This window comes from Trachypithecus francoisi, unplaced genomic scaffold (assembly GCF_009764315.1).
Source record: "Trachypithecus francoisi isolate TF-2019V2 unplaced genomic scaffold, Tfra_2.0 Lachesis_group17, whole genome shotgun sequence".
NCBI classification, from domain to species: domain Eukaryota; kingdom Metazoa; phylum Chordata; class Mammalia; order Primates; family Cercopithecidae; genus Trachypithecus; species Trachypithecus francoisi.
Genome location: NW_022681462.1, coordinates 91840910 through 91849410, shown reverse-complemented (window position 1 = coordinate 91849410; position 8501 = coordinate 91840910). Strand labels below are relative to the sequence as shown.

Below are 8501 nucleotides of genomic sequence, written 5' to 3'. Positions count from 1 at the left end.
AAGACTGTGAAATATATATGAAGGTGAAAATAGAGTGATCACATATGATTAGTGTGATTGGGACCAAGACATTATGGAGAAGGCAATTCTGCTTAATTATTTAAAAGCAAAAGAGATACCACAAATGAATCCTATGAGAGAACGCAACTCAGGAGATTGACATGGCTATGAGGAAGATAGGAAAGTATTTTTACCAACACAAAGAGGAGTGTGGAATATATTTTCTAAAAATGCTTCATACATCCTATCCTTCTGATATGATTTGGCTCTGTGTCTAAATCTCATCTCAAACTGTAATACCCACATGTCAAGGGAAGGACCTGGTGGGAGGTGATTGGATTATGGGGGTGGTTTCCCTCATGCTGTTCTCGTGATAGTGAGTGAGTTCTCATGAGATCTGGTTGTTTGATAAGTGTCTGGTGCTTCCCCACGTCACTCACTCTCCTGCCGCCTTGTGAAGAAGGTGCCTGCTTTCTCTTCTGCCATAATTATAAGTTTCCTGAGGCTTCCCCAGCCATGCAGAACTGTGAGTCAATTAAACCTCCTTTGTTTATACATTGCCCAGTCCCAGATAGTATTTTTATAGAAGTGTGAAAATGGACTAATACACCTTCTTAGGAATAATTTTAACATTAAATAAATGTTCAAGATAATACAAATAGTGGTTTTCTATAAGAAAATATTTTGTGTGAAAAGACCCAGATTCTCAGCTTTATGTATTCTGTGGCTGTCCCAACAACAATTTTCTTGGAATTAAGCAGCCATCTGTTCACTGACTCTCAAATGCTTTTCCCATTACAATGGCCAGCGTGAGAGGCTGAGACATACATCTCCATTCCTATATAAGAATTTGGGGGTATTTCAACAACTGAGCTGACTGTGTTTCATCTTCTCAAAGTACTTCTGTTTTGATCATTTTTTCTTATGAAATAGGGAAAATAAAATAAGAAAAACCAAAACCACAATTCCTATGAGTTTCATACTTTGTAAGTGTGTAATAACACTGCCAATACTCTCTATGAGCATCAAGGTAACTTTTCCATAAAACATCAGGTTTTGTTTGCTTTTCTTAAACTTAAGAAGCAGGTTTTGTCCTGCCATGACTTTGCATCGTTAGAGGCCAACAGAGGGGTCTGTTTCCTGCATGTTTCCTTACTGCAGAGCACTGGATTGTTCTGCATATAGTACTCTGCCAGTTGTCTGGGCATCATTTCATCCTTCTTGACTATGTCTCATCAGGTTTCACTCTGAGTTGATGATCTATTTTAAGGGTCACTCTTTCACTCTGCTACATCTGAGGAAACACTGTAAAACAATGCAAAACTAAATATTGGTTCTACATTATTGCAGGGGAGAGACTTTTTGCACATGTAGCCACCTTTCTCATAACATAAAAGAGCTATAAACATCAAAGCCTAAATAGATCTGAGATCACCTGTGGCCCACACCAAGGAGAGAAATTTAACCCACAGCATTTTTAGTTTGAACACAAGCAAATATGATTCCTGGGCAGAATGTCTAGAAGAAAAATAAATGGGCACTGCATCTTTCTTTGTCTATAGAATGAGGGGATAAGATGTCAGATGAGAGTTGATCATGGGTTAGGAAAACTGGTAAATTGGGGAAATTTGCTTTCAAAGGCACTAGCCTCCATATTCCCTGCACAGTGTCTCAGGCTCTCTGAAAGGCAGTTGATGCCTTAGACGCTTGAAGAAATTAGTGTTAGTCATTTTCCACTAGAAAGCGGTGTCATGGCATGCTCTCTCCTCATCCTCCCTTCTCATTGGACCCATTTCTTCTTCCTTCTTGAAGTCATCATATAACATGGACTCTGTATCTGACAAGCACCAATGATCGCAGAATGAAAGTTCTGCCTCTCTGCCTGCAACTTCACAGTGCAGAGAGGGTCAACCTAAATGTTTGTACTCAACATTTCTTGACTTTCATTTTCTAAATTCATCATCACTTTTTAAGCTTTCAGAAGTCCTGGGTTTTAACTGCTTGCAGGAGTTCTGGGTTCTAATTACTGTGAATGATACCTGATAATTTCCTTGGCCACAATTTCTCTGTCTGAATTTTAAACATCAAAAAACATACCGCATATGATAGCCAAGAACACATTTTAAGTCAAAAAATTTAATATACTCATGATGATGATAATTTTCCAACCATAGAGAAAATGGTTTCACACACTTGTTTTTGCTGAAATGCTGGCTGTGTGTGTCTATTGAGGCATTCGTCTCCTTCCTACCCAAGAGACTCTTCCCATTTCCTCAGAGTTGAGACTCACATCCCATCCTCCAGCAAGAGAGTGCTGCAAGGCCGTTCAGTATAGAGATTCATGTGTGCTTCACTTACAATGAATCTCACCCCTGTCACCCACATAAAATATTATATCTCAGGCCATCACCAAGAGGAAATTCCAAGTCAGCTAAATGCCTTCCTGATCGTGACACAAGAGCATGAACAAGGCTCTAAACCAGCTCCGGCGCCTGCCTCCCTTTCCAGCCTTGCCTCCACCAGACCCACAGTGCACCCCACGCTTCAGACAGACACAATCACTTGTACTTTTCCACTGTTCTTGCTCTGACTTGCCTCTGAGCAGGCATCCCCTTGATCTGGATATCTTCCATTCATTCTTCAAAAAAAGGCATCCTGTCCTCTGGGAAACTGAAACACTACTTTGCTGCTGTAAGGATGAGATTACCATCATTTTTTTTCTTGGCACTACTGGCATTCATTTTTCTCCTATCCTCTTTATTATTTTTTAAAAGCATTTAAAAACTTACAAATAAGTGTGTGTAATATAGCCATATACTTTAAAGAATAATAATAAAACGAACACCCAGATACCTACCATCTGGCTTGACTGTCAACTTTTTGAAAACATTGTGTGCCTTTCCCTGATCCATTCCCTTCCCCTCCCCAGGAAAAAAATTCAGATCCCCACTTTCCTGAATTTTTGAATTTTCTTTTTTATTTCTGTAGACTTTGACCACATTTGCAATCATATGTAAACAACACATTACATGTTTTACTTATATTTAAACTTTCTGTACATTGAATCAAATGACTTACAATTCATATTCTTCTGATTTGCTTTTTTCACTCAACATTATATCTTTGAGATCCATCCATGATAATGCCTAAGGCCAATGTCCATGAGTTCTTTCATTGTTATATAGGGTTCCACTGTATAAATCATCACAATTTATGTATCCATTCTACTGATGATAGAGTATTATTTTTTATTCTTGTAAGAAATTCTCATAAATGTTTCTGAACACTTCTCTTAGTGTAGATTGCAAGTCAAAAATATAGTTTTTAAGCTATATACTTAGAAATGACAGTGTTGTGTCAAAAATGCAAATTTCATTCTTTTAGGCAATGCTAAATTGTTTTTGAAAGCCGTTATACCAGTTTATCCTTTCTTTACTATCATTTGTAGTTTCCAAGTTTTTTTTTGGTCTTTCCTTTATTTTCTCCTTTTTTTTTTTTAAAGGTGGAGTCTCGCCCTGTCACCTAGGCTGGAGTACAGTGGCGTGACCTCAGCTCACTGCAACCTCCACCTCCCGGGTTCAAGAGATTCTCCTGCCTCAGCCTCCTGAGTAGCTGGGATTACAGGTGCCTGCCACCATGGTCGGCTAATTTTTGTATTTTTAGTAGAGACAGGGTTTTGCCATGTTGGCCAGGCTGGTCTCGAACTCCTGGCCTCAAGCAATCCACCCTCCTTGGCCTTCCAAAATGTTGGGATTACAGGCGTGAGCCACTGCGCCCAGCCTTTTTCCTTTCTCGCCTTCTTTTGAACTGATTTATATCTCTTTCATACTTTAATTTTCTTCAACTACTGTGGAAGTTACACACACACACACACACACACACACACAAGTTAAATTCTGAACTTGGTCAGTATCTTTAACTTCTTCTAAACAGTATGAAAATTTTATGACACATTAACTCTGATCGTCTCAATTCTAAATAATTTGCTAATGTTGTCCTGAATTTTGGCTCTTTCTTGTTTGCTTAGGTGTATGAATTAACTGTGCATATTATAATAGTTTAATGCAATAGATATTTTTACATTTACTCACATTTTTAACATTTTCTTTGTTTCCTATTCCATTTGTAGTTTTCAACTTTCCTTCTGAAATTATTGTACCTCTTCCTTTTTTCTTAAAGTAGTGATTTGACTTCAGTCTTTCTTCTTTCTCCTCTGATGATTCTAATTAGACACATTAATACCTTCTGAGTTTATTGTTCATGTCTCTTTACTTGTGTCTTTCTATTTTTTGGTGGGGGGGGCACATTCTGAGTAATTTTTTTCAGATAAATCCTCCAGGTCATAAATTTTATCTCCAATAAAATTGGTGATTTTTTAAACACATAGACACTTTTATCTCTATAATTTGTATTTGTTTATTTTTTTCTATTTTACATGTGTCTGATCAATTTTAATATCTTATTTCTTCATTACACTTTTGATTCCATTTTATATTTCTAGAAACATTACAGATATTTGTTTCATACTCTCTTCCTTATAATTGAAATACCTGCAGCCTTTTCCCTTGTAATTCTATATGATTTATACCACCTCTGCTGGGGACACTTTTCCTTTTCTGTTGAGTGAGTTTTAATCGTGAGCTCATGCTCTTTAGTTCTTTATCTGTGGGAATTCTTTGAAGTCTTGGTTTAAAATACATTTCTGCAGAGAGGATTTGCCCTTGGTGTCTTTGGAACAGTAGCATTCTAGGGCTGTTCAGAACTAAAGCCTAGAGGGTATTTTTGGTTTTGAATTTTTTTTTTTTTTTTCTGCTGCATAGATAAGTTTAATTTTGATCATAGACCTACAGGAGTATAGGCACAAGTTTAAAAATTATAAAAGAAGTTGGTTTTTATTTTTTTTCTGTTTAATTAAAACACAGCCTCACCATGTGCTTTTGTAGGGTGTGTTTTATCCCCTTGTTTTCCCATTTGAAATGTTGCTCCTCAAAGCGGCCTGGCTTTTGTGGGTATCTTTGATTCAGTCAATCCTGCTAAAGGCCAAGGTTTGTCTTTGGTCTTATTTGATACTCATGAAGACCCAAGTTTTAAGCACCCAGATATCCGCATACCGCCTCAAAGTACCTGGCTCCTGGACTAGTTTCACCTGTGGAATCGTGCTTGTCACTTCCTTGTCATTTCTGGCTTCTGAGGAATTTCCTTTCCATCTACTCTAGCTATGCATCTCTCTCTATATAGTTAATGTAGCTGCATTTAAACTGTGCTTAAGTGATTTTCTTGCGTATCTAATCCCTCATGTTGTCATAAATAGAATCCCCATCCTGAAAATTGTTCAGTCTTAACATTTATCACAATTGCCACAAATATCTGGTTTACTTATCTGACTCTCCCCAAGAGCTTCTTAGCAGCAAGAACTGTGATTGCTTCATCTTTTAATTCCAATGCTTGATACAAAGTAGGGACTCAATCAAAGTTGCATGAACAAAATAGTACATTCTGAAAACCAATAATCCAGCAACTGGAGGTTTCGTCTGTACCAAACAGAATCAATTTATTAAAGTTGGTTACCCTCACATTCCAGGCTGATTACTATAAATTGGATATTTGAATAAATGATGATCTTCTTTCAAAAATTCTGAATTTGCTGGAGGATTTATGGGATTGGAAAACCATGTTGAGAGTTAATTGGCTTGGATATTGCATACCCTGAGGGACTACAGAGAATGTGTGGGAAGCGGTGAGTCCAACAGGCAGCACCGTGAAGAGGCAGGATCTGATAAGCAGGTGCTTTTAATCTTCTGGGGTAGCACTAGAGGGGGCCAGGAGCCTCCCATGAGACAGCATGGACATCTGAGCCTGGAGTGAAGGCAGGATCCTGGCTGGATCCTGCCTACCCTGCTGGTGTTATCTTGAGGTGAGGGATGTAACTGCTCCTGGTCCCAGCCTCTTCTTCTCCACAGTCTCATCAGAGGACACTAGGCTAGCAGACTGATGTGCGGAATGTAGAGCAGGCCTGGCTGAGACTCTAGACTCTCCTGGCTGCATTAATTCAAAAACTATTGGACATTAAGTGACCCCAGTGAAGCTGTGAGTCCCTTCATTTGATCTCACATTATAATAATCAGAAACAGCTTGCGCCCACAGCTACTTCTTGCCCTCAACTAAAGAATTCTAAGTAGCTTTGAACTTCAAAAGGAAAATGAACATTTGCATGATCCCTTCCCTTATTGCAGTGGAATGGTGTTGCAGCATGGCAAGGTGATGGTTGGACTGGAGCTCAGGGATTAAGGCCGCACTCACTCTTAGCTCTGTCACTGCTGGGTACCTTGCTTAGTAACCCTGGGCCAGTTGCTCCCCACTGGAGACCTCAGTTTGCTCATCTATTCAGTGAGGTAGGGCACAGAATGCTCTCTAAGGTGTTTCCCAGTTTAACAAGTCTAGGATTCTGTGATTCACAATGTTTTACTTCCTGATTGTACTATAGGCTATGATTTATCTTCTTCTTTGGAAACTGACAAAATAATTTCCAATAAGGCATTCCATCCCCCTCTAAAAATAATGTAGATGCATCTTTTGAATCTGTTACTAAGTACTTTGCCTATAGATATTAGGTGAATATTATTTCAGGAGTCATACATTTAAAAATCACATGAGAATAAAAATATATCACCCATTACTCATTTTTCCTGTGCATGTATAGGCCTACCTACTTTTTTTAGTCTTCTAGAATTGTCTTGAGAATCATGCATTTTCAAATGATTATTTTTGGAGACTTGGCCAGAACTAATTCTTCCATATAATCACAATGTAGAACCATTCAATTGAGTCTGAGACCTCGGAACAGACTAGGTCTGGATGACTGCTGTATGTAGACTTCCTTTGATATTTCAAATTGTCCTCAGTTCCCTTCCCTCAGCTCTTACAAATGGAGTTTTAGGGTTATAGTCATTGATTTTCTAGGACTTCATGCCCAGTTCCCTTGTGGAGACACTGAGAGCAGCCTTCCCTTCTTTCTCTACCCAAGATGGTCCAGTTTCTTCAACACACCTGTAGTGAGCACACACCCAGGTGCTGAGCTGGGCACTGGGAGAAAGGGAGCTACTAGAGCAAGGTACCAAAGACCTCATGGGCTAGTTTAGTGGGGGTGGCAAGACAGAGTTACTTTATGAATCCCAAGGCCCTAGGCACTCACTCTTGCCTCCACAGGCTCCTTCTGCTGTTAAAATAAAAATTGAAAAATTGAAAATCATCATGTATTTTATGACTACATTGGCATAAAGATAAACACAATCTGGGCATGAGTCATTATTACATGTTCATTAATGTTACTATGCTCAGTTTGTCTTTTGATTTTAAAGGAGATTAAAATATTTTTATTCATCCCTAAAAGTATCATGGGTCCCAGGCACCGTACCTAATGGAAGTCAGCCCTGGGCAGGTGGAGAGGGGTTATACCTATGGAAACTGGCAAGTGAGCCTTCAAAAGAGCTCTGTGGGTACCCAGTGCTCTCTGGGACCCCAGAGCAGGGTTTCTTAATTCAGTAAGGCATGCAATGAGAAGTGCTACCCTGTCCAGAGAAGAGAGTTAATAGGGAAGTTTAAGCCTAGTGTTGAAGCTAAGTAGGAATGGAGCAGGCAAAGAGAGGTAGAAAGGCCCTTTTGGAAGAGAAAACAACCTGAGAAATGAAGAAGTAAGAAATGAAATCTGTGTGCAAAAAACCAGAAGCTTCTGGATGTAGGTGCAAGAAGTACCAAGCAGGAATGGTCCAAGATAGAGCTGGAGAGGTGGATGGGTCCAGACAGTGATGAGTCTCATGGGTCACTTGACTGGCATGGACTTTGTCCTGGATGGACAGTAGGGATCTATGGGCTTAAAATGAGAACAGGATGATCAGACTTCAGATTAGAAAGACTGGAAAATACACGTATTAATCAAATCAGATGAGGAAGAAGAGTGAGTGAGTGTGTGTGTATGTGTGTGCGCTTGTGTGCACATAAGCATTTTCTGGGCATATTCTGCTCCATCAGGGCCTCTTTGAAAACCAGTGAACTTTCTTCCATGGATGTGCCATAGGCCAGGAAGGCACAGCCTCTGACAAAGTCAGCTTTAGGAGCAGAGGCTGCACAGTACGTTCTCTCAAAACTCCTGTGAAAATAATCACTTAAAAAACTTTTGTCCTGTGATGTTATATGTGGCAATGTTTGGCACTGTTCTCAGGAAAGCAGAGAGAGAACAATCTCTTAGAGAAGTCCCATTTTTCCCATCCTACTAAATATCACACAGTTCCCCAAAGTGACTTTGCTGTCTTCTGTCGCCCCATGCCTTCCTGCATGCTGTTCCCTTTGCCCAGAATACATTTCCTTTCTTGTCTTGTGTGTTGAACACCTGCATGTGCTGTAAGATGCAATTCAAGTGGCTCCAATGAACGTTCGCTTGATTCTTCTCTCTGTGTGAGAGAAGTGAGTGAGGCATTACTCACTCCTTCCTTGGATCAGCTGTG

General features: G+C 39.5%; 1 long non-coding RNA gene across 1 annotated transcript in view; it reads left to right on the top strand.

Annotated features, from left to right (window-relative positions):
* The first annotated feature begins 500 nt into the window (after positions 1 to 500).
* Positions 501 to 8501, top strand: part of LOC117063031 — a 33212-nt gene continuing 25211 nt past the window's right edge. The window contains exon 1 of the long non-coding RNA XR_004428681.1: positions 501 to 526. This is a non-coding gene — a long non-coding RNA (uncharacterized LOC117063031). The remainder of the gene's footprint in view (positions 527 to 8501) is intronic.